We start from the raw sequence: 26,733 nt of genomic DNA, 5'->3' as shown, positions 1-26,733 counted from the left end.
GATTTGAGGATCTACAGCCGAGTGATACACAAATAAGATACTTTTTTGTTAATAGTTGTGGTACTGGAATGCATTTTTAAGATTTAACTACTGAGTTTAGTGTCACTTTAATTTGACTTGACTTCTTTCTACCTCAAGAGCTTCCCTATTGGTCCTTCAATGTAATGAGCAGCAATAATAACGAACATAGAGGTGGCAAAGGGAAAGGCCAAGGAACATTTCTTACAAGAAAAGTATACAGTATACAGTATACTGTAATTAGCCTCCTGTGTCTCTGCATCTAATAATCATTTTGACATGCAGTTTTTGTTGACAATAATTATGTTTTTGTATCATATACTCAGTTGGAATTGCCCCAAGTTTATGACAGGTGTAGCTCAAATGCAACATTTAATTTATGACTGGATTGCACTTCATTTTATCTGTCATTAAAAAGATTGGTATTGAAAATCTTTGAAAATAACTGTGCTTATCAGGGCAACTGGGCAGCTGTTTTCCAATCTATTGTAGCCATAGTCTACAAATAACTTTGCACAATGTTTTCGTTGACAAACTGTTCAATTGCTATTGGAGGTAAGAAAATAGCTTTTTACCCCCTATATACATGTCTTGCTCTTCTGTTGTTTCTTTGTGACATAGATGTAGAAAGTGTACCTGTCAATGTAGTCCCCAGAAGATAAAAGCTATTTTCTTTACACTCTTCATTTCAAAGGATACAGCTTTTTCCACCAGTGGGTTGTAAATAGCACATGTAATTTCAAATGTCTTGCGTTCTGTCATTTATGGGATTGATAGTTATTAGAAATAGTCATGTTCATATGGAATTTAGAGGTTTAGAGACACACGTGTAAGCAATAAGAGACATTCTAAGAAATATTAATAAAGATGTTCTTTCACAAACAGTTGTATATTGAAAGTGCAAAGCCAGGCAACAAGTCAAAAATTATATAAATCAGCAATGCTATTTAGGAAAAATTGCAGCAGCACTAAAGTCAGAAAATCTATTAAATCTCCTTCCAATAGCACATGTGTACCTATTCATGAATAGGGTAATTTAGACTCTATGGGGTCTATTCACGAAGCAGCCGAAGGATTTAGACCGTAGATTTGGCTGATCCTTCGGCTAGCTTCGGCCCCAGGACCCCTTCGGTTCAGTTGAACCGAAGGGCTGCTGTATGGGCTATACCCTATAGCCCGTACAGCTCCCGAAGTTGGCAGAGCAGCTCAGTTGAGCCGAAGGCATATGCCATGGCTCGACTGTGCCGTGCTGAAAGCTGAAGCTGGCTAAATGGCCGGCCGACAGCCTGCTTCTGACAGCTGGGCAGAGCCAGCCATCATCTCACGGCTGGCTCCGGCCACTTGCAGAGAGATCAGCGTCCCTGGTTACCAGCTAAACAGGGACACTGATCTCCAGACAGCAAACTCTCCCGGGCGCTCCGGGTGTCTCCTGCTCCCGGCTGAGAGAAACACTGCTTTTTCTTTTTTTTTTTTTTATTCTGTTTGCATGTAAAACTACTGTATACTTCTGATCAAATAAATTAACATGCAGCGCTATTGATTTATATAAATAATCATACAATGCTATCATACAGTGCTATAAAAAAACTATAAAGTGCCATATAGTGCTATAAAGTAAAATATTCCACAAAGGACATAATTATGGATTATTGTGAACAAACTTGCTTTCAGCAGAATCTGAAGGATCGTTTGTTAGTTTGTTAGTTTGTTAGTTTTAAAATGTGAAGTACAGGAAGTAAAGGGACATTTCCCGAAAGTTACACAGACAGAAAAGAATAACCTGATTTTTAAACCTTCCACACTCTTTTCAAAGGTAAAACAAAAGTTTTGGCTATACATACATTTTAAAGGGGAATTCAGGCTTGATTGATTAATATTAGCACGATCTTGCCTATGTCAAGCTTTTTTTTCAGGGTTTTGTCTCAGTGAATATATCAAAAGGAATATACAGAACAGATTAAAGCCTTTTCTTCAAAGACATTCACAATGCAACACATTCAAACACAGCTACTATTACAAAATAATGTATCTATCATTATTATTATCATCATCATCATTTTGTGAATTCTCAGTGCTGGGTTTAAAATACATGCCATATACGCTTTTTTTAAAATTTGTATTAATTTTTTGAGAAAATTAGTTTTCATAGTGTTTAATGTGTATAATTACGAGTCAGCAAGAACATGTTCCTAAATTGCTAGGCTAGCCTACAGTGACTGAATTTGATTGGATGCAGTTACTGTTCGGCTGAATTGCCAACGCCAACGAGCTCAGTCAATTTTTAAATGGACTTTTGTTCACTGGTGTGTGTAGTTCACAGTTCAAATTTAATCTGAACAGGAATTGGTGGAAATTTGAGCCATGGAAGGCCAGCTTTAGGCAGGAAGCCCCAATTCTGGTGTGTTGCTATAATGGAGGATACATGTTTCATATTACAATAATATCACTGCTAGGAAAGCAACTGCATGACATATCATTATATAATTTACTCGCAATTCTACTTCAATACCAAAAAATTATAATAATCACTGTGCAGAAAATTTCTAGGTAACAGTTTTAAAGAGTGTGTCAAGAAGATCTTGCCAGCCTTTATAGCCAGAATCGAGCTTCAACATCTGCACATGTATCTGTGCATGTGTATGTTCTGCACACTGGATTGTGCACCTTTGCGCATTTGCATGTGGGTGAACATTATTATTATTATTATTACATAGTATTTATATAGCGCCAACAGTTTGCGCAGCGCTTTACAATATAAGGACATGTAAGCTCATTGCTCACAGTGGCACTTAACAGGCTTTTTAGGCTGAGCCCTGCCAGGCCTGAGTGCTAAAAGGTATTTAGCAGTACCTCTGTAATTTGTGATCATGCATACTGATTCTGTTGATTTCTCTCACCAACCCAACTTGTTCCATGACTTTTCTACAACATCTACCTCCCTGGTCAACTGTTCCTGTACTGACACTAGCAGTTTTCACCGACAATGATTCCTGCTGAATGTTCTGGTTTTTCACTGTCTGCAAGTTACTGACCATTTCTATTCCTGACTCCATCTCTGCCCACTGACCTGGAATTATACCATCTGATGCCATTGTATCTTGACCTCATCTCAGCAGTAAACAATTTCTCCTTTTCACTTCAAATCCTTTGATGACCATGTTCTGGACTTTGATGTTAACATTACCAACTGGTACTAGTGCACTCCCTGTCTCCCAGGTCTCCTCAAGACATGTTTGAACATGAGGAGTATGAGAGGCCTCCCATGTTTTTTCAGGCTCCCTTTCCAGATATGTGACTGCTGAGTGTGTGGAATGGAATATATCTTCAGTGCTTAATCAAGTGCCCTGAAACCCAGCACCTTCTGCAGTCATTGTACTGCCTACGTTTTACTATAGATTCACTTTAGGTTTTGAATAATGTTTAATTTGAACATTTTTGTGTTCATAAAATTATTTCTAATAAACAAAAAGAGTTATCTGTTGAAATGAAATGCCACAAAGGGAGAAAAACCTTGCACCTTAGTCTGAATTTGAAAAAGGACTTAGTTGTTGGCAGGTCTAAGGCTGGTATTTCATACCCAATAATTTCCACATTTGTGACCACACCTCCTGTGAGACATGCATGTGTTTAAGGTCTAGACCCTCCAAAATAAGTATATAAAATATATTAACTAACGAAATAAAGAAATAAAATTAAATTAATTAGGAAAATCATATTACTAGGAGTAATTTGGCTCTAAAAGTGCTCAGGGTAAAAATAGATATCTGTAAATTGTTGACCTTTACTTTTTCAGCAATTCTTTGTTTATTGTGATGCCTCCATATGGCTCATAATTAGTGCTGTTAGTAATACTGATGTTAATTAAAAAGAAAAAAAAGTCTGAAGTGAGAATGATTTCAATATTGAAAAAACACAGTGACATTAATTTATTTGCATACAGCAGAGCTAGTTTGTTGAGTGTTGATAGCTAGAAAATATTGAGAAATCAAAAATATTATTAAACAAGAGTAAATACATTTAAAAGAACATTTTTAGCGGTAGTCTCCTAGTATAACAGGACCAGGTCTGTACATCCTAAAGCTTTACTGTACTACCTACTACATGACGCGCCCGACCGCAGCAAAGCCTTCCTCTTCCATTGACTGTGCCTGACAGGGGTGGGCACAGTCAATCAGGAATCAAGCTGCCAGTGATCCATACACCAGATGTTACATTTCCCTGCCCCCATTTTCAGTATAGCTCTGAATTTGCGGCTTAAAATTTTAGGCCAGAGTGTTTTAAGATTCCAACCACTGCCCACTTCATCAACAGAAGTGAGTTTTCACAGCATAGAATCATATTACAAACAACTTCAGACACACCCAAATATTCTATAAACCTGATATAGAATGCGTGGAGGCATCTATCAATTTCTTATGTGTTATCCCAGTAGAGGGGCTTCTCGGATAAAGGAAGGTCCTGATTCTGTCCCTCCTATTGCCAAGAGAAATAAAGATTCCAGAGAATTCCAAACCTTTACTTGACCTAAAGCACAGTAGCCATAGCATGGTGAAGATCCCAGAGATGGTGTTCATGAGGTTATCTAAAAACACTTTTACTGAACATGGAATAGAAAGGAGAAGTGGGATAATGTTTTAAGGAAAGGAGCTACAGACTTCACTAAATGTTCCACATTCACCTATGTTTTGTGAAATGGAGAAAAATGCATTTCACATCACATCATGTCACATTTTGTAGCTATGCCTGTAGAGAGTACAGGATCTCTGTATAGGGCTGCACAAACGTTGGACCTGTGAGGTTGCTGCTGCATGAAAAAAGAGGTACATCTGTGATTTTTCTAAGTAACAATTTTGCGGTGCTAAATCCCCTAGCGAACCTAAATCTCCATATTACATCTATGTAATTGTGCAATTTTCTTAATATATTAATAATGTGCCACAGCAAAAACTAAAATAACTGTGATCAATGTGACCCCAGACTGGATGAAAATGAAAAAAATCCAGATAAACACAGTATAATATTTTTTTCTGTGAGAAAAAATAATCGCAGTGAAACAATATGTATATATCACAGTGAAAAATTATATATAACACAGTGAAACATTAGAAAAATTATTATAAGTGATGTGCCACAACCAAACCTGGAATGATTGTGATAATGCGACCCCAGTCTGGATAGACAGACCTCCAGATAAAAATAAACAGTGAAATGTTCGTGACTATTGAAATCAAAATTCAAAACTGATATAGTGATGAGTACAATAAATGTCACTTCAATTCTATATTCATCTTCCAAATCCTTATATAAAGTGCTTGTGCTTAGGTGATCCTTCCTGTGTCTCACACAAAGCCCCCCGGGGCAGTGCACACTCACCGCTTTTTAGCACTTTGCCGATAGCCCGATAGCCTGAATCCGGTATTGGGTCAGATCATTGCTGGCATTTCCTCCAGATGTTTACCGAATGTAGTATCACATATATTGAAAAGATCAAGAGGAACTCCTCATGGTGAAGTATGTTATAAACGTTTATTATTTAAAAAAATATAAAAACTCACATGTACAATAAAAACAGCCGATATCTTGTGAGCCTCCGTGCTCACTTCCGCAATCTCTGAGACACTGTGACATCAGATAGGCCCGCCCGACGCGTTTCGTCACTCAGGACGTTCTGTGATTTTTCGCCTTTAGCCTACCCATGAAAATATTTAGTTGGTAGCACTTTCCCATAGAGTGAAAGAGTAGAGTGCTAGAGTTGGGTCCTCCTGTCAACTAAGGGATTCCATTGGCCTAGTCAAGCGTTCCTTTCTGTCAAAAGCAGGTGGAGTGACTTGTATATTAACCATCCGTTACCCTGTTAAAGACTGCTAATCTTTTAAAATGTAACAAAGGACAAATTCATAGGTTTCATATTAAAGGAAGTGAAAAATAACAGATCTACTGGCAGAATCAACAGGTAACGAAACTATGTTACAGAGGAGACTTAGAAAACCAAAACTACTGTGTTAATGCTTACTAGTGACAGACTGTATAATTGATGTCTTTTTTTCCCCATAGTTCCCATTAAGGGATGCTACCTGTTTATTAATAAAGGCTACAAGGGAACTATCTATCTCATAAAAGTATTAACTATTATTACTAACAATATGTGTGGTTTGGTTGTACCTAGGATCCACTGTGGAGGGAAGGACAAAATCTGCAAAGACTGATTGTATATATTCCACCTCTGTGAAGTACATTTCCAGCTGGCTTGATATTTTATTCTGTTTGAATGTCTGGAATAAATAAATGTCTGTAGGCTCAATTTGCAAAGGTAAAATACCAGGATAAGGAGGCTTATTTTCTAAAAAAAAAAGAAATATGAGATTTAAAAATTGCAGCCACTTGGTTAACAATAAAGTTCCTCATCCTAGTGTAAAACTTTACGAATTGAACCTAAATAATGTATTTTAAAGCCTGTGCCTGTGTGTGGGGGTCTTCCTTAGTCATCGGTCTCCACCCATCACCCTAACACATTCAGGTACCTTATTGCATACCTACCTATTACATTATGGTGACTGGCAGCACAGATTATACAGTATATAGCCGAGAAAAGCACATGTTGCTGTATGGGAGCTAATTTATTTTCTTGGTCGAACAAATTGACTGTGATGTTCTAAGGAGCTGAAGTTCCTGTATACAGATCTAATTTGTATATTTTTTTTAGTATATTAGTGTTAGTGTGAGTAGCAATAGATGCCGTAACATACAAGATATACTTTCCTTCACAGTAAAGCTTTCAAAATTGCACTGGGTTTAGCAAAGTTATTTATCCAGTTTAAACAAAACATATGGAACATAGGGAGTTATTTACTAAGTTGCCGAATGCCGAAGACATTCACTTCAGCTGTGTACGGCTATTTTCAGCCATACATCGGCAAAACAGCGTGGGGTCCCCCTGCCAAACCATACCAGACCATTTAGGTCTGGTAGGAATGTTAGGAGGGACCCCGAGTTTAAAAAAATGCATGGGGTTCCCCCTAAAAGTCCCTTTAGATCTGGTAGGAATTTTAAGAGATAAAACCAACACCCAAAAATGGAAAGAAAAAAACATGGTGTCCCCCTAAAATTCCCAACCAGACTCTTAATCTGGGCACTCACTGGCCTAGCAGGGCTGGAAAGGGGTGGGGGGCAAGCAAGTGCATCACCCCTCCCTGCGCCATATCAGGACACATGTCCTCGTCATTGGGAGGGAGCTTTTCCCGGGGGAGGTCCCTGAAAAAATAACTTTGTCCCCATACCGATTGTGAATAGCCCATACAGCAGCCCTTTGGTTCAGCTGAACCGAAGGCTTCACTGCAACCGGTGCAAGCTGAAGGATAAGCCGAATGCTTGGCTTAATCCTTCAGGAGTATAGTGAATAACCCCTATAGTGTTTTGTATACATTTTCTATAGTTATAAATTCTAAAAAGGAAAATAATACAATTTTCTAAATATATTGCATTTTGATAGTCCTGTGAATTGTGGTAGAAGAGCTGTAGGTTTAATTTCCCATGCTTACTAGGCAAACCTAAATGCTTTTCTGAAAAATGCCTGTTTGAGGAGTTGGTTAATAAGTAATTATTTGTAAAATAAAGACTATGTAAGTAGAAAAATGTATATAACAACATAGTTTTTTTAATTGTCCCCAAACCATTGGTAATAGTACTTAGCTGAATAAATTTGAATGTGTCTTTGTTATTTCAGGAAAAAAAAAAAAAAAACGTATTCATATCACAAATATCTTAGCCTTTGATTAATCAGGCACTGTTATTGTTGCCGCCTGCAACAGAGATAGGAACAGTGGGGACAGACTGGCAGGGTGTGTATCAGGGGAGACAAAAATGGGAAAGATGATGGTGTCTCTTTAAGGCAAACAGTAGAATGTTTCGGGCAAATTCTTAGTCATGGTTAACTTTACTAAATGATACCTAAATAATCATTACTTTTTAAGCATAGGGCGTTTTTATAGGTTAGTCTGCATGGATGCCAGAGCATCCATGCAGTTTGGTTTGTTTGGTTCTCAAAGTAGAGTTTAGGGTGTTTCCACACCTTACCCCTCCTGCTCCACAGCAATTTATAGCATGTAAAGATGTATTCCAGTGGGCATTTCTATCTCATTGTTAGGAAAGCAATTTTGATTGAGATTTATTCTCTTTTCATTTTAATAAAGCATACTTCCAGCGTGTCACGTCACGGGAAGGCACTGCTATGGTGCAGGCATAATAAGCCCTCTTATCTTTCTAAAAAATCCTCGCCAGGCTTAGATGAAAATTGAGACGCTGTGCATTCTTGCAGAACAAATCTGAAGATCTTATTTTTTTCTCTCTTCAAATGATAAACCACATTTAAGATTGTGCTGAATATTTTAGTTTTGGAGGTGGCAGAGTGAAATAGTTTATTTTTACAACAGTTTGTTGAACTTCTGTTTAAATAAACACTGTGCTTTCTCAAACATGTGCATAACTTGTTTTTTCTTTTTATTAAACCAAGGTGACTTGTTTGTTTCTTTCCAGAAAGTCTGGAGCAGACAAAATCTGGAGCAGCTGTACACGGCAACCAATCAGCTTCTATCTTTCATTTTCAAATCTTAACTGCAGAAACTGAAGAGAGAAGCTGATTGGTTGCCCTGGGCAACTGCTCCAGATTTTGTCTGCCCCAGTTTTGGTAAAATCCCCTCTCTGTATTTTCTAAAACAGAGACTCAATATGCAGAAAACTGCACAATAGCCAAGTGGGCTAAAAGGATCAGCAGTACTGTACAAGTGAGGAGATCATCCACTGAAGGAATAGTATGAAGGAATAGAGGCAAGGAGGTGCTGGCAAGAGAGGTTTGTGTTTGTGAGGTTTGTACAATCTATCACATACAGTGAGCAAAAAACCTGAAAGTTGCATCTTGCATCCAATAGAATGTCTTTTTCTTAATTCTGATTTTTCTTAATTCTGATTCAGGAAATTGATGGATACATTTACAGGTAAGCTATAACATATTTTAAAAGTGTTGAAGAAGTGTTGCCAGAAGTAACCAGTGGTACCATTCTTAAAGTGTATTTCCACTTTCACAGCCAAATTGGGATAACACCTATTTTATATTTGTTACATGTTCCCATTTACATAGTATAAGCGGAAAAAAATGCTTCTTGCAGTTTAAATAGTTTTTACTTGGGTTAGGGTTTTAAAGGGTAACATTTATTGGTGCTTCTATTTCTTTTAAATGCTAGGAGGGGCTGTGATGGGTGAGGGTCCCATCCATTCAGAGGTGGCTAGTGCATTATATGTTGATGAAGCTTATAGATAAACACAATCCTTAAATTTCAGTCCCAATACTTTCCATTGGGACATACAACTGTGAAAGGGCTAAGAAAACCTGCAATCAGCCATATTGCCTGATTTAACAAAACAACTAAAAGGTAAAAATAAATGTTAAAAGTTATTTTTCAGTATGCTGTCTGAATAGGAACACATTATAGTAACCCCTAGCCTCAGCGGTGGAGAGAGTGGCATCATGATCTGGCAAGATCCGTCCTAAAACGTCCTTGCCTAGGCACTGTGTGAAGAAGGTTAGTACAATAAAAAAAATGTAAGCTTGTGTTTATTTACAGCTTTAATGCAGCAATTTGAGATGGGAGAAGGGGAAATATTGAATAAACAGAACTTACATTTTAGCGCACAGTGCGTATAAATGATGGTAAGCATATTTAATGTATGGTACTATAAAGGAATTCCCACTAGACATAATTTATACATGAAAAAGGCAGCCTGATGTAAACATAAACTCACAGTTCTAGTCCAAGATGAGGAAGCATAATACTCAAAGTTTTACATTCCATGATCTTTACTGAAATTGATAAAGCAATCATGCTGAAATAATAAAGCACAAGAGCTCAGAATATGTGGGAACAACTAGACTGAGGTAAACATATGCAGGCTTAATTTAAATGGCAAAGAGTGATGCACAAATTGCGATAGCAGCCAATCAGAATGTATATTCCTCTAAACTCACTTTAGCAAATGCATTGCTATGGATTGTCATTGGTCAATTAACTCCTTTAAGAAACAAGGTTGAATGTGTAATGGAAGTGAGCACACATGTAATAACACTGCAAATACCATAAAAACACTGTGAGCAGTTTCTGTCAGTGCCATATTTATGTACCAGGAGTCTATATGTAATGGACCTCTGGAATCCTTAACTCTGTACAAAATTTGCCTAAAACACACACCTTATGCTATGGGCAAAATTATAAGCTCACATGTTGCAGTAACAATTTATTAATAATGAATTAATAATGGTTAATTTTAAGTAACCCCGAAGGAGCCACTGGATAGATCAGTCCCTACCCTTTCTAAGGTGTACAATTCCAATGCTGCCCCAAAGGTACTTACTTACCCTCCAGTGGTGACTTGTTTTCATTAAGATGATATGATGCTTGCTGAAATGTTGCTATATTATGGGTAGTCCCCCCGTGTATACCTAGTTTTACACCTCTCCCCCTAAATGCATAATTCGAAAAAAAACAAAAGATTGTAAGGGTTTCTGGAGGGGTGTAAATGACCGTCCAAGAGAAATATATAAGGAAATATGCAATTTATTACTAATACATGCTTAATTGGTTACATACATGATTCCATTAAACTTATTAAAAATCAATCCCTGCAGAGGATACATCAATTCATTGATTGTTTAACAACTCTAAAAATCATTTGATCCAAATTTCCAGATGTAATTTCATAATTTTCCAAAGCATAGCTTAACTTAATAGGCCCCGACGCGTTTCGCCAAAGGCTTCATCAGGGGACCATTCAGGATGAATCTATTGATAAGAGAATTTTTCTTCATTGATATGTACATCATATCCGACATTCATTAATGCATACATTAGATGTATTTATTTTGTATACTTGTATTCCTAAGTAAGACCCCCAAATGGGTCAATTACATATTATATAGTTGTTCAAAAAGCTTTTACTTACCATGCCGGGTTGGTCTGCAGTATGAGGGAGAAGTGACTAGGAAGCCAGTCAGAAGCGGGCGGGATAGTACCCCCCGTTGCCTCCACTGCTTACCTGGTTTGTCACACCTGGGACCCCGGGGTATTTTGGGGGAGGGACCTGATTGTAGTAGGCGTCGTCCAATCGCAATCACTAGAATTATTAATTCTATGATGAAATGTTTGTAAGACATTAAACCCTACAATAACTTTATATTTATATTATGCCTCTCTAATGTAGGGAATTCAATAGGGCATCTACTGTGTTTTGGATATAGTTCCAACCTCCTATATGCATTTAGTTACTGATATGAATATTTTATATTTATATTTACTATATTTGATTTCTGGATATGCTACTTGTTTTTAATTGACAATATAGACGGGTGTGGGAAATGTTTGACCCGATTATTATTAAATATGTATATGTGTATAGATGTAAAATTTGAGATGAGAGCGCAAGGGCTTTGTTTCAAAAAAAGGGTTGTTATTAACATTTGGTCCTTTCTGCAGCAGACGAGTAGAGATCTGGAGAATATAAGGATCCGAGATGGGAGTAAGATGAATATAACAAAGGAACAGAATGAAGCCATAAGAAAATTGGAAAGGAACACCAACTTAGTCATCAAACCATCGGATAAAGGAGGAAACATCGTAATTATGGACTGTGAAAAATACGAACAAATGTGTGAAAAGATCCTAAATAATTCAGACTGGTACAAGAAGATCGAAAAACAAGATATTGAAAATTTCAAAATAGAATTTTTGGCAATTATATATGAAGCATATATGAAGGATTTGATAAACAAACAAACCCTAGAGTATCTAGAAGTGAAACATCCCAGGACACCCTGCTTCTATGCTCTACCAAAAATTCATAAAAGTACAATAGATCCCCCTGGACGTCCTATTGTTTCGGGAATAGGGTGTCTGTCGGAACCAGCCAGCATTGTAATAGATGGCTACTTACGTCCACACGTACTATCGCTCCCCTCGTATCTTAAAGATACGGTGGAACTCCTCAAATTAGTGGAAGACATGACGATCCCAGACAATTCATGGCTAGTAGCATTAGATGTAGAAGCTCTATACAACAGCATCCCACATGACAAAGGAATAGAAATCATTAGCGGATTCCTGGGGGAGAGACCACGAGCACAATGGGCATATAACAACTTTATAATAAATCTACTACAGTACGTGTTAACAAAAAATTACATCTGGAAATTTGGATCAAATGATTTTTAGAGTTGTTAAACAATCAATGAATTGATGTATCCTCTGCAGGGATTGATTTTTAATAAGTTTAATGGAATCATGTATGTAACCAATTAAGCATGTATTAGTAATAAATTGCATATTTCCTTATATATTTCTCTTGGACGGTCATTTACACCTCTCCAGAAACCCTTACAATCTTTTGTTTTTTTTCTGAAATGTTTTGCTGAAATGTTATTAAAGAACTTTGGGAGTGAGGGTTATGGCACAGGACACCCAGGATGTGGTAGACTCTAAAAAATTATAGAACAAACTACTTTCAGCCTTCACAGATAGAATACCTTTCAGACAGTTGTGCTAATCTGTGTCTTGAGCTCCTGGATGTGTAGTATTTGATGCTACTAGTTCATTTCAGAATAGATCACCATGTTTCAGTAAAGGATCAACGTCTCAGGCTCCACGTACCTGTTAAAGTTGCTCCATATCTCCATCCTTAAGCTTCACTCACTGAGCCATAGTCCCAGGCCTCAGTCTGAGCACATAATCACCTCCCTAGACAGCAGGCCTAGAAAGATCAGACAATGCACAGCACTCCTCCCCCAGACAGTAGACCCACTGGGAAAGAAAGGACAGCCCCAACTATTTATGTCCTCCCCAAGCATGCAGCACTGGAAAGATTTATACATTTGTTTCAATGCATGATAACAATGATCTACTTTAATTTACTACCCTTTAATCAATGCTGCAGGATACTTTTTCTCCCTCAACCTTTAATGGACAGGCCTCAAGGAGAGGAGAGTTAGCAGCATGGTAACAGCATCCATGGGAAATCAGAGCTGGAGAGAGGACAAGTGAGACGCTAACCTATGGATGCCCCGTCAACTAAAGATAAAGATAAAGAGGAGGAACTGCGTGGCTGAACAGGAGAGAGTTAGAAGCAGGAGATGGTGTGCAACTGAGAACTGGACTGGAGCCCATAAGGGGAGAGAGTGATTGTGTGGGAAGCTGAGATCCAGCAACAGTAAACACTAGCCCAGAGCCTGCAGGGAACGTGCAGACTGTCAACTGGTGCTGGAGACCCAAGTGGACTACAAAGACTCTGCCATCTGCATTTGAGGGAGAGTAACAGCTGCAGTGAGTGAAGGTGCACCCTGCATCTCATCTGCCCTAATCCTGCCAGGACCATGTCCCACTGCTCATCCCCCATCTTCCAGCCAGCAGAGGATTGACTGCATCTGTGAGGACATTCAATGGGCATCTGAGTGGTAAGAGGCACCTTGTTGCTGTCAGTGGAACTCCAGGAATGGAGTCCTCCTCAACCCCCAGTTTTCAGTCATCCTAGAATATTTTGTGAGAGCTTTTCCTCCCTTGGATTACAAATATCTTATTTGAAGGATGATTGCTCCAATGCCAGATTAAAGGCCCCATCGCCTGCACACTTTGCATTTGTCTAATCCACTGGCTAGTGGCTAGATAGGGCCTAAGAGCATTATAGATATGCCACATTGTTATTTTCATTTTTTAGTGACATTCTCCCCCATGATTGCTGTTGTTATTTGTCAGGAGAGTTGTTCCTTTCTCATTATCCTAGTGTGTTCTGGCAGGGCCCTTTACAGGCATATAATGGGAACCAGCATTAAACATTTTACAATGCCTTCAAGTATTTTGGTGTTGATAGTGTGATAACTCAGTTTAATCATTTTGTTCATGGAGAAAGATTCATGTATCTCACTATACACCAGTGCAGTTTCCAATGTCACAAAGGCAGCAAAGAAAAAAAGTTACAGTATGAGCAAAAAGGTTCTTTCAGGTCCTTTGTGGTTCTTTACAACTGATCTTTAGTTTAAGTTTTCCTGGTTTGTGGTTCTACTTGTTACCTGTCCTGACTATCGTCTCATTACTGATTGTCTGCTATAACACTGGACTTTATTCAGTTTATTACAGTTGTAATTTTACATCATTCTCCTGTCTACACATCAGCTGTTACCAGTGGAGAATACTTGAAGTCTATGACTGGGGAGGGTCAAATGATAACTCCTATATAGGGGTTCCTGGTAAAGATTGGCCTCTACAGAAAACCGGCGCCAAAGGGAAGTAAGCACTGCAGGTAACAGCAAGGGCCCATGCTTCCCTCTTACACAAAATCTCATGTAAACCAGTAGGTTATGTAAAATATTGCAAATATACCATGATCAGAATTTACGTTAAAATGATTAGCTCAGCCAGCAAGTAAAAAGTTTAGTTGGAAACTTCAAAAGTAGAAGGACGTGTGTAGGGCATATCAATAATTTACAAATTAGTATTGAGAAGTATTAAATAGCTTGGCATCCCAATTAGCATAAATTGCTAAGAATGTACCCGTTAAACATATGGAGCTTTATCTCTTCCGAATGTATTCTATTCTATAAAATGACATCTGGGTGGTGTCACTGTGGCAGTAAGCAATTATAAAACCAATCGGTTGTATTGCGTGCTTTTCCATTTATGATAATGCATTCAAAGAACGCACAGGGTGATTTGTTAAAAAAGTTAAATTTTGTGTGATAACCATTCTCCGCCTCTGCCATATGCGAGACTGAATGAGGGTCTTCATTAAGTTTCTTCTCCTTTCGGGTGTCCTCCAAAGCAATGACAGCCTTGGAATATTTAGAATCTGTTATCTATCTTTAGAATGGTCACTGTTTTCTTTGAAAAACAGGAAGACAGCTCTTAAGCTCATCAAGCTCATCTTAGTCCTGTCTTTTGATGGCTCTATTTTGGTCTACATTCATAAACCCCTAAGGATGCCTTTCGACTGTGTCCCATATTCAGGAAAGTGACTGAATTTTTGTCAGAAATTGTTTAAGGAACTTGCTGAAGAATTCCAATACCGTAGATAGTGGATTGTTTTGTTTATTCTACAATAGAATTCTTCAGACAACTGCTTGAACGGTGAAGAGGTCACAGGTACATTGAGATCGTCCTGTGATTCAACGCTTGTTTATTATTATTTTTATGCTTACCTCATTTAGTAGTTGCTTATTTTGAACACTTGTGTGTTGCTATTTTAAGCACTTTGTGGTTAACATTGTAAATAAGAGTAGAAACTGTTAGGTAAACCAGTTTCCTCTCTACCTAAGGCAAAACGCCAGCACATCACATGGATATAAATATACATGTATTTTTTTCTTAAAGGTGTATACACTGAGTGGCCAGATTATTATGACCACCAGTACTTCGTTGGGCCACGAGATGACTCCACGAGATGTTGAAAGGTGATGCGAGGAATCTGACACTGCAATGTTGCCCTTCTGTTGTCTTGTACCAGTCTTGCCACTCTATGTTCTGCCCTAACATTGACTATTCGCTGACGGCCACAATTCGCACTTTCAGACACAGATTTTCGGCTGACAGTCCAGTCTTTAAACACTTTAACAACAGCTGCTCTTGAACATTTAACGAATTCTGCTGTTTTGCTGATACTCTCTCCATGGCTCCGAGCGCCAACAATCATCCCATGTTCAAAGGCTGTTAAATCGCGTTGTTTACCCATATCTTCAGAAAAAAATAACTTCTACTGTTGTGGTAAACAACCTGCTTCCCTATTTATAATGGTCTGGCCCTCTAGCAACTTCAGCACAAAATTATAGCTAATTATAGCTAATTTGCCTACAACGTCAGGTGGTCATAACAATCTGGCCACTCAGTGTAAAAGGCACAAATACATGCATCTCTGTAATCATTAAACATTATTAAATGTCATTATTGGAATGCAAGCAGTATACGTATAATAATCTGACTTGGTATCAGCCTATTGCAGTTCACAGTACAGTAGAGCTCAAAGGAGGGGAGAGAGAAGCAGCACAAGGTACCAAATGGTTGCTGTACAGTGCAAGTATCATGCTGATTGGAGGAGTGACACAGAGAAGAGTTTATCAGTGTGCTGCTTCTCTTTGCACTATTTAGTCTAAAGCTGTGAGTAAGTAAAATTAAAGCTGAAGCAGGGACAGATCAGGTCCCCTTCCCTGCCAGGCAGAGCTGTGCTGTGTACATTTTAGAACTGGATTGACAGAAATGACAGTTTTGTTAGTACTCTTACAGCTCATTGAAAAAACATACTGTATTCCTCCTAAAACGGGATCACCTTGTTTCATGCATACCCAACATGTTTTTAATATGCCATAGAGTAAAGCAAAGATTGGTTGGTTGGACAGATTTGTTGGTACCCTTAGAAAACATCAAAAATAGTTGGATCATAGTAATATTTCAAACAGTTTTCTGTAATTAGTATCACACATCTTCAATATTGTAATTAGTCAGTCAAGCCTATTTAAATGGAGAAAGTGAGTCACTCTATGTTGTTTGGTCCATGTTCATTGTGGTGCAAACAATCATGTCAAAGAACACAAAGTAGAGAGTTGTCTGTGGAGAGTAAAAAGAAAATGATAGACCTGCATGTCAAAGATAAAGACTATTAAGACCATCTTCAAGCAGCTTGATGTTCCTGTGACTACAGTTGCAATTATTAATATGATTTTTAAGGTCCATGGTAGTGTAGCCAACCTCCCTGGCCGTGGCCACAAGAAGAAAAAGACGACAGATTAAACAAAAGGCTAGTGCTAGTGGTAGACAAAGATACAAGGAAAATTTCCAAAGAAATGCAAGCTGAACAACAAGGTCATGGTACATTGGTGTCTGATTGCACCATCCACCATTTTTTGAATGGAAATGGGCTCAAAGGAAGAAGGCCCAGGAGAACTCCACTCCTGAAAGAAAAACATAAAAAATGTAGACTGGAATTTGCCAAAATGCATATTGACCATAAGCCACAATACCTCTTGGAGAATGTCCTTTAGAGATGAGACAAAGCTGGAGTTTTTTGGCAAGTCACATCACCTCTATGTTCACACACAAAACAATGAAGCTTTCAAAGAAAAAAACACTGTACCTACTGTGAAACATAGTGGAGGCTACGTGATTATATTTAGGGCCTGCTCTGTTGTGTTTGGCAGAGGGTGCCTGGAAACTATGCAGTCAAACTTTGTAGAATCCCATTGCACTTCTGACCAAATAAAACACAAAACAATGGGTGGGTGCTTTAATGACTGCAGGTACCACCGTAAATCAAGTGCCTATTCAAAAAATGGTCACCAGCACATGAAAGCGAATTCTGTCAATTCTTCTTTATTGACAAAAGTAAGGTATGTCATAATGTGTAGCAACATTTCGGAACCATTTCAATGTTTGCCTGAAGAAGGGACCGAAATGGTTCCGAAATGTCTCTACACATTGGGCCATACCTTTCTTTTGTCAATAAAGAAGAATTGACAGAATTCGTTTTGGTGTGTTGGTGACTATTTTTTGAATTTGTATTTGAATCTATGCACGGCACAAAGAAATCTCATGATTATCAAGGAATTCTGAAGTGAAATGTACTGCCTAGTGTCTCAGTCGCAGGTCATGGGCCCTCCAGCAGGATAGTGACCCAAAATAAAAGCGCATTCCTGGGTGTGTGCAATACATGCTCACCCCACCGCACACTGTGGTAGTGGGGTAGGAGAGGATGGGTCTAAAGGTGCCCATACACCTTGCGATTATCGTAGATAATCGCGGGAAATCCCGCGATCGTACGATAATCGCAAGGTGTATGGAAGGCATGCAAACGTTTTTAATGTACGGTCGCACGTCTTTTGTCGAACCAGCATTGGGTCAGTGGGGCGGATAATGTATACATTTTCCATTCAGTATATAGCTGGGAAAATGCCATTTATGCAGTGTTCCCAGAACTAGACTGAGCCTAGGAGCATACACATTTCCCATACATCAGCCCCTAAGAATGAAAGTCTCCATGGAAGTGTAGTGCAATGCAGGACATTACAAATGTATGCTTGCTGGCCCTCTATTTTTCTTTTTTTCTTTAAATTATTCCTACTAAATTAAAGTTACCATCGAGAAGGTATTACAGCTTCTAGAGAACCTTGTATAAAATCAGTGCTAAGCTCAGGGGTGTTTCTGGGTTCCTATAAGACCTGGAGTACCCCTGGGCACCTAGACCAAAATGTTAAAGTAGTATTAAACTCTCAAACCTTTATTTTTAATAATGAATCCATATTAAACAAATAACAATTGCCAGCAAAATATTTCTTTATTTTTTCCCTTAGCAATCATTGCCACCATTTTTTAGAGCAGCTAGCTCCAACGCTTTTAGTTCAGCTTCCCTGAACTTCATGTCTAGTACAAGACCACAAAAGACAGCAGAGTTTCCAGCAAATATCCATCCACTAGCCTGGAGAAGGGAGGAGGGGGGGGGAGGAGAAGAAGATTGGCTTGCCCTGCTGTGCCTGTGTGTTTGTGGAAACACACACAGCTTATTAGCACACACAATGGTGGCTCCATAGGACCTTGCAAGGGAAAGCAGCCCCCCTTAAATGGGATATCAGGGCCAGTGCACAGGGTACCAGCTGATTCTGCAGGAAACTAAAACTTTTAAACATCACGGAGCAGCATCCATTGTAAGTGCTTTAATCAGCATTTAAAATAGAATAAAAAAACTTTTGACTTTAATTTCACTTTAAAGAGTTTATAGTATACCATGAAAAAAGTGAGTGGAGTTGTTTCCGGTGACCGAACATAAAATCAGCTGTAAAATATTGCCTAAAATAGAATAAATCTAAATTAAAAAGTTATTAATGTTCCGAAAGCATAATGTGCATATAATATATATAATTGTTAATTAATAGTCTATTATTGTTTAGTGAAAAAGAAATATGCTTTGTGACATTCATGTAAGTGTTGAAATAAAGTACTTAATTGAAGGCACAAGATTCTATAATTATCTATCCAACATTATTCTAAAGAATTATTGGGAAAAAATGCAGTAGCAGGAAAAAGTTATGACCAAAATGAAAGGATGATACAAAGAACACCTGGGGCACTTAGTAGAAAACCTGGAGCACGTGGCCTGGGTGCCAGTGTGAAAGGGGAGCTCTCCCTAAATGTTACATTGATTAGCAACCACTCAGGTGGGATAACTTCAAGATGGTAATGTATTTAACTGGCCAGCCAGAAACATGCAGTAACTCAGGCATGTTCAAATAATAGGGGCTCGGAGGCCCCTTTTTATAGGGATTTGAACAATTAAACCATCTGTGTTACCTTGAATTATCGCCAAAGTCAGATAGTAATGCCTCCCTGTACTCGTATTTGATTATGCCAAGAACATTAGGTGGGCCTCCTTGTCTTGATAAGACTACCTCACATCAAGGTTAGAGGACAAATGTGTCTTCGCATTGGACCTCTTGCTAATTAAGCCAAGGTCCCTCAAATCAAGGTATGAAGACAGCAGTCTTGTCATTGCACCTATTGTTCCTTAAGCCAAGGCCAAAAAACATGTTTATGATTATATGTTCTACATGAACTTTAGTTATCTCCATCTACAAAGTTAAATGTCCTAAATGTTGCTTATTTACACAACTCATTATCTATATATTAAATGTATATATGATGGTTCCACTATATAATTGTGCACTATATACATGCAGACTTACGTATGAAGCACATTTGATAATATGTTCTTTAAATATGTTCATTCAATTAATAATTAACATAATAGAAACTTGTCAATGTGATCAGGGATCATTAGTTTCCCCTATACACCAGGGTCTAGCAATGCTTCTAGGTTAGCTCAAGGAGGATCATGCAGCAGTTGTAGTAAATGACCAGGCTGATAAACCTGGGTCTGATGTCTAGATCTGATCATGCAGCAGTTGTAGTAAATGACCAGGCTGATAAACCTGGGTCTGATGTCTAGATCTGTACTGCCCTGCCTAAATGATCACATTCATTTTACAACCGATTGCTGATCTGGAATCTCATATCCCACTGTGCCTTGCATTCTGCATCCATCATAGATTTACAGTATACAAATGAATTAATCTAATAAGAAACACAATATCAGGCCTTGTGCACTTGCGATAAATAACATGATTACATACATATCAAGCTCTTAATCTAAACTAAACCAAACTGATCAATTTCCAGTTTAAATCAGTAATTTATGTCTTCTAGCACAACGGTTAAATCAATATATGGACTAAGTCTGTCAATCTAAATATATCATTCACATCACTATGCCAATGTTATCATCTATAAATATTCTGATTCCAACAAAGGATATAGTGCACATTATTATAGAGGATTTCCTTATTTAACTCAAACCAGACAAATACCAAAGAAAATCAGGACTGTCATTGCTAATGTTTTTCTTACAATGCTAGTTGTCTAGCTGTTTTCCTGACCTATTGGCTTAATGCAGTGGCAGCTATAAAAAAGTAAAGCAACTAGGTATTCATTGGTATATTTTTTTTAATTCAATTAGTAAGTAAGTGTAAGTCAGTGGTGTCACAAGGGGGTGCAGCCCACACCAGGTGTCACCAAAACGGCTGACAGTCATTTGGGTGTCACCCCTTCTGAAAAGTCGGGCAGTCTGTCATTAACCGAGTGCCTGACAGCTGCTTGATAGAGGAGGGGACCTGGCAGCATACCTTATCCCGCCGGATAAATGTCTTCTCCTCTCCTTTCTGGTGGCCATCTTGGTGAGCCGGGTGCGCAGGGTGACACCTGGCCTAGTGACACCCGTGGAGTAAGCACCTAAATTTGACTTGCTATTAGTGTGATACCTTATACAGCAACACTCAGATTAGGTGAGAGGTGGGCAGTGCTTGAAGCTGCATGCAAATGTGGTGACAAGAAACATGCTGATAGGAAGAGAAAGCAAAGTGAGCAGAGAGATGACCTCACTTGTCTCCTGCTGCTTCTTCTTCACTGTACAGTCAGCAGGCTGGGGGTGAAGAGAGAACACCACTGCAGCCCTAAATGTAGCATTAAAAGTGGTGTCACCCATCTGGCTATGCTGTGTGGCAGGACTGTGTAAATCTTAAGGCTGGATAGAAAAACATTCAAATGTTTTGGCAAGTTAAGCAGCTTCCATATGCAGTATGTATTAAATCTGTGTATTTAGCTGTTTGTCTGTGGTTCATATTTAATATATTGTCGAGAAAAATATATATCAAAGCGCTAAAGGTATAACTAATATGAAACTTAGTATAACCAAGTGATATAGTAAAATTAGGGTTTAGGCGGTCTAGCCCTAAAACAAGTGATATGTCTTACATAGAATCATAAAAGAAAAAAGAAAAATAAAATTAATAGTACAATTGTGCTGTGGAAAAACAGAAAATGATTGGGACAATAAAAAATTTCAACCACTGTGTAAAGACCTCGAATATATAACAATATATAAACGATCTGTGCAAAAAATATATATTAAAAAATTGGAATAAAATGTTCAACGAAAAATAAATGTAAAAAACATGTACAAAGGAAGTTGTTAATGATATATATTGATGGTGATATATATTTCGTATTTCATATTTAATATATTATCTGACTAATTGACCTTGGACTGAGTAAAGTAAGAAGTCATTTTTGCCTTTAGGTCTGTATTACAGACAGTTAATAAATATGACAGCCATGCAACAAGAAGAGCTTCCGTAAAGGTGCCTCCATGTTTCTCTCAAGGCAGATTATCTTAACAGATTCCTCTAACCCACTCACTGATTATTCAGAGCCCCTGAGTAACAACATGACTGATGGATTCCTCAATTAGGTCCCCTTTGTTAAGATCCCAAAGAACACACGGTCTGCACAACATGAATTTAAATGGCCACAGCAGCTCTATTTAACCATAAAAAAACAGTTGCCAAACAATAACCAATATAACATACAAACAAATAATCTGAATGACTGTTGGATCCGAGAAGGGGTCTTTGGGTGCCCATCAGCCAAAATAAGGCCTCTACTAAAACCACTCCCGTGTCCCCAGCTGCACCTCCATCAGCTTGAGGAAAGTTACTGCTTCCCAACTTCCCATGGGGCCAAACCTCCAAGGACTATTCCTCCCAGCAGTCATTTATCCCCGCCACTCTTTATCTACGGGTCTGTCTTTCTTTGTAAAATCTGCCCAGACAATAGTACTCATAAGGCCAATGCTCTATCATTTCAAATTTACACAAACCTTTACAGCAGCATTTTGAGAATTATACTCCCCTTTTCCCTAAGACCAGGAGGTACTTATTTAAATCCATGAATGAGACAGTCATCCAAATATATAGGATTGGGAATATCCTGTCCCTGTTATGTATTAACCCGAGGCATATGTGAGTCTAATATGAAGATTGAAGCTGGACTCCTTCAAACATTTTAATTTCAATATATTCCTCAGTAGCCACTCTTTACACAGTTTATGTGCAGCTACCCCGAAAGTAAGACCTAGCGGATTTCTGTAATATAAGACTTACCACCGAACTAGGTCTTATTTTCGGGGTAGGTCTTATATTACAGAAATCCCTGAAGATAGTGCTAGGTCTTATTTTCGGGGTAGGTCTTACTTTTGGGGAAACACGGTACAGTAAATCCATTTTTTTGAACCAAGTGCCTTTGTATGCCTATGTATTACCTTGCTAAAGTAGCAGTGGCATAATCACTGGACTGAACAAAGCCTGTGCAGAGAGTAAAGCTGTGGTTGGGGCCCAGCAAGCTCCATCCACTACTGGCTGTCTACAGAAAACTACAGAAGGGGGCAGATACAAGAATACACAACACAAAAGAATCCTCAGCACACCTGCCAGCTAGCCTGCAACAAAAAAAAGTTACCCTGTCAATAGTATGTGTTAAAAACAGAGGTCTTAGTTGCACAAACCTTTGGCCCAAAAAAGGTTTTTGATGTGGGGACGCAGTGGGGGCCCCGGTGTGCATTTTGGATTGCTGGGCCTCCAGTGAATGCCTGCACCTTTTGAGGAGGAGTAGGCTACCTCCAGGTACACCTGCATTTATTTATCGACTGCATTAATATGCTCCAACATGGAGACTCATAAATAGAGTTAGGACCACACTTTACAGAGGAGCCTTGACAGGGCAGAGCGGCTTCTACATACTATTGGCCAAAGGTTTGTGCAACTAAAACCTCTGTTTTTAACGCATACTGTTAACAGGGTAACTTGTTTTGTTGCAGGCTGGCAGGCAGGTGTGCTGGGGATTCTTTATGCATTTTGTATTGTTGTAAGCCTTCCCAAGTGCACCCTGCTACCCAGGCTGGTTATAAATTTATGTGGTTACCATTTTTTTCTAGGCGGATACAAGACCAGTCACCCAAGGACAAAAACCAGGAGTGACTAGTCTCTATTACAGCAAGCTTTTGCACTAAGGCAAAGATTACACTGAATTAGTGCTCAAAACCTGAAGAAATACACAAAGCACACCAAGTATAAATAAACATGCCTCTTATGTTTAGAGAATGCCTACTGATTCGGAAGTTCAGCTTTAATCCTATAATGTCTCTAGAACTGTAGTACTGCCTATGGCTGAATAAAATAATTAAGTTCATTAACATTTATCTTGCCTTTGAAGAGATAAAGGGAATCCAGGAAAAAAGAAAACATTGATGACTTGGGGAGGAATTAAAAGAGAACTATAGAGTAAGTGTTTTTCCCATAGTTCTCTCAAGGGTCACGGGAGGAAATTTACTAACCTCCTCCCGTGACCCAAAGCTCAGTATATCGCTAGCGGTATACTGAGACCGCCGCAGCCGGGACGGATCCCAACAATGCTGTAGAGATCCCCCCCCCCTGCATGAATGACAGCTGGCTCTTCTGGGGGTGTTGCCTGATCCTTACCACAGTAAATAAAGTACCAAGTTCGCACATCACATTCCCATGGCTTGCATTCTAGATTTCCTTTTTGTTTTATTAGGGTTTTCTACAAATATGTTCTTCCCTTAAATGTACAGCAGCAGCAGTACATTGTGCGATTACCTGCTGATTACCACACCTGGACACAGACTGTTTATATCCAGGTACAATTCTCCACAGGTAATTGCATGTGGGCTTACATGTGAAGAGCTTGTGAACAGCTGCAGGCGGTGGCAGCTGTCATTATATTGTACAGTGCCTGCCTCCACAGATGATCACGAGTCTCAGTTAAAGAATAATTTTTTTATTGACCCTTGCAGTGAGAGTTTAGTGCTCATTTGTGTATAGGTGCTAGCTGTATAGATGTGATAGTTTGCTAGGCAGCACAGTGTCACTTAGTGTCACATAGTGGTTAGCGCTTCTGCCTTGCAGCACTGGGGGTCCCTGGTTCAAATCCGGGCCTTGTCATTATCTGCAATGAGATCTCATATTCTCCCTGTGCTTGTGTGGGTTTCTTCCAGTTACTCAGGTTTCCTTCTACACTCTAAAGACATGCTGGTAGCTAAATTGACCTTTGTAGGCATGTGAAATAGTCAGAAGAAGACAGCTCGGAGCTTTGGGTGAGTAAAACTTTATGGTTTTTTTTAACCTAGATGCAAACGAGCAGTTAACCCTTGCAGCCAGGCCCGGATTCCCCACAAGGCCACCGAGGCCCGGCCTCGGGGCGGCAGCGTCTGTGGTATCCCCCGACGCCTGGAACATGCAGTTTTGGGCGCCGGGCGGTAAGTTGCTTTCTACATTTAGCCCTGCTTTGGGAAAGCAGGGCTAAATGTAGCGTGAGGAAGCCGGTGCTTGTTCCCTCCCTGCACTTACCTCTCTCCTCGCTGGCTCCGTCTTCCAGTCTGTCTCCTCACTGACACCTGATGCGGTGAGAAGAGCGGCAGGGTTAAAAGTAACTGTGCTCTTCCTCTCTCACCTGTCACAGTAGTTCCAGCACAGTGCTGTGCTAGAACGCCTGTATTAAAGGTGACAGGGTCAATAAAGAGAACCTGTCGCCTCCAAATGCTGTCACACAGGTGCTTGTTAGCTTCTGTGTGATAGCAATAAAGTTAAGTGAAATTTTTTTTATTAAAAAATGTAGGAAAGTAATTATAAAAAATAAACAATAATAAGATAACACATTCTAAAAAATAAAAATGCAAACGATAAGATAAATACAAATGTAAAAAGGTAAAATAAAAAATATAAAAAAGTTATAATAAATGAAAAAAAAATAAAGAAACAATAAAAAAATGTAAAACTAACCCTGCCGCCCCTGCCATCCGCTTGCCATTCTCCATTGATCTGTGTTTGTGTGGAGGGGAGGGGTAGGGGGGGGGGGCATTGCGGAACCTGGCCTTGGGGCAGCAGGGAGAGTAAATCTAGCCCTGCTTGCAAAACGGGGATAGTCCCATTGCAAACGTTAATAAAAAAATCCTGAAGTTCTGCTTTGAATTTGTGAAATCAGCCTCATTCGCAAGTGTAAATGGGGATTACTTGACCATTGACCACTCTCCTCTTTCCCCTATTGATACTTTAAACATCTTTACATTGAATCCAGTAAATAATATTATAGCAAACATATATAAACAAGCATGTAAAAATGTAAAAGGCAAATTTATATTTTGCGGTGGAAACTGCAATGTTAATATTTGCTTACTGCAAATGCACTATATATTCCTTTTACCAGTTACAAAAATCTGTACCATCCAGTCACTAAACAGAGCTTGCATAAAGGAATATGTACATGTCAGCTTACCAGGACAAACTTCATGCTGCAGGCATGACAGAATCAGGATTGTATTTTGTGGGAAACATTCTTAAGTACTAATGCTGGCCATGCACTATGCAATTTTTGCTTATTGCCATAGGGAACTTTACATTGCTGTTTAGGCTTGTACGGTACATTAACAGAATGCGCAGTAAGTAATAAATAAAAAAAATGGAGCACAGCTGCCTATAATTTACTAATACAGAACTCCAACTGAGCATAAGTATATACAGGTGACTTGAGTGCAAAGCTAAAAGCAACAAATATGCACACTGAGTAAATGTTATTTAGCCACCAGTCACTCATCAAATGACTATAATATAGGTTCTGTAGTTAACCAAAAAGAAGCAACAAAAATTTACCATATGCAATAATAGGTTGAGTATTACTATGTGCTAGTCCGTCCACTGGAAACAAAGCCGAGCAATAAATTCTTTATCGATGATGGAGGCAATTTTCATTATTTTTAATGTGCCCAGAAAGCCTTTAAGAATAAGAACTCTTTATAGAATAAAGCCATTAGTACTTTGCTTCTAGCACTGTTTTATTGAATTAGCCTGTATATTATGCACCTGCTATAATTATAAAGGATTGTAGGTGGTGATAATTATGCTTTCTACATCGGTAGGATTTTAATTGCGAAACAATTTTATTTATGAAAAAAATAAACGTGTAGATGTAAAAGTGATATACCTGCTATCATCAACTTTAATTCTTTAATTCAGGTCTAGGTTTAAAATCATAATTGGTTATAACTGTTTAATCTCTAACAAATGAGTAAAAAAGAAATTCAATCAAGTAGCAAGAGAAGTAATCACAGACATAACAACTGCTGAATGCTGATTTGATTTGTAATTTAAATCGGTTGCTGCACTCAAATCATATCAGAGGATGTGAAGAAACACCGATCACATGACCAGATTTCATAGCTTTTTTAACAGATTTAGCAAAAGAA

The sequence above is a fragment of the Nanorana parkeri genome, unplaced genomic scaffold (genome assembly GCF_000935625.1).
Source record: "Nanorana parkeri isolate BGI_ZX_2015 unplaced genomic scaffold, ASM93562v1 scaffold3, whole genome shotgun sequence".
Lineage (NCBI taxonomy): Eukaryota > Metazoa > Chordata > Amphibia > Anura > Dicroglossidae > Nanorana > Nanorana parkeri.
This window is presented reverse-complemented; position numbering follows the sequence as displayed.